The sequence below is a fragment of the Lissotriton vulgaris genome, chromosome 9, assembly GCF_964263255.1.
Source record: "Lissotriton vulgaris chromosome 9, aLisVul1.2, whole genome shotgun sequence".
In the NCBI taxonomy this organism is placed as follows: Eukaryota; Metazoa; Chordata; class Amphibia; order Caudata; family Salamandridae; genus Lissotriton; species Lissotriton vulgaris.
In genome coordinates, this window is record NC_141697.1 from 653,332,063 (window position 1) to 653,332,472 (window position 410).

Here is a 410-nt window from a genome sequence, read left to right on the forward strand (position 1 = left end):
CTCTCTCTCTCTCTCTCTCTCTGTCTCTGAGTGGTTGGAGGTTGCATGCATATGAGCACAAGAGTGGTGTGTGTTATGTATGTGTGTGGTTGGATGTCGAGCGCATAAGTGCGAGGTTGGAATGATTTAGGTTTTGTATGTGATTGGAGGTTGAATGAATGTGAGCCCGAGAGTGATGTGGGCTAGGTTTCTGTGTGTGTGGCTAACGCTGAATGCTTCTTAGTGCAAGATAGGTGTGTGTTTAATGTCTGCGTATGTCAACGTATGTAGATGTGAGCGGCAGATAGTAGAGGGATGTGGTCACCGTTCTGGATTATTTATTATTATAGCTATTGCCAATTAGTGTTTGTCTTCCAGTCTGACACATTGTGCTGGAATGAGCTAAGAATAAACTAGCTGGATACTAACCT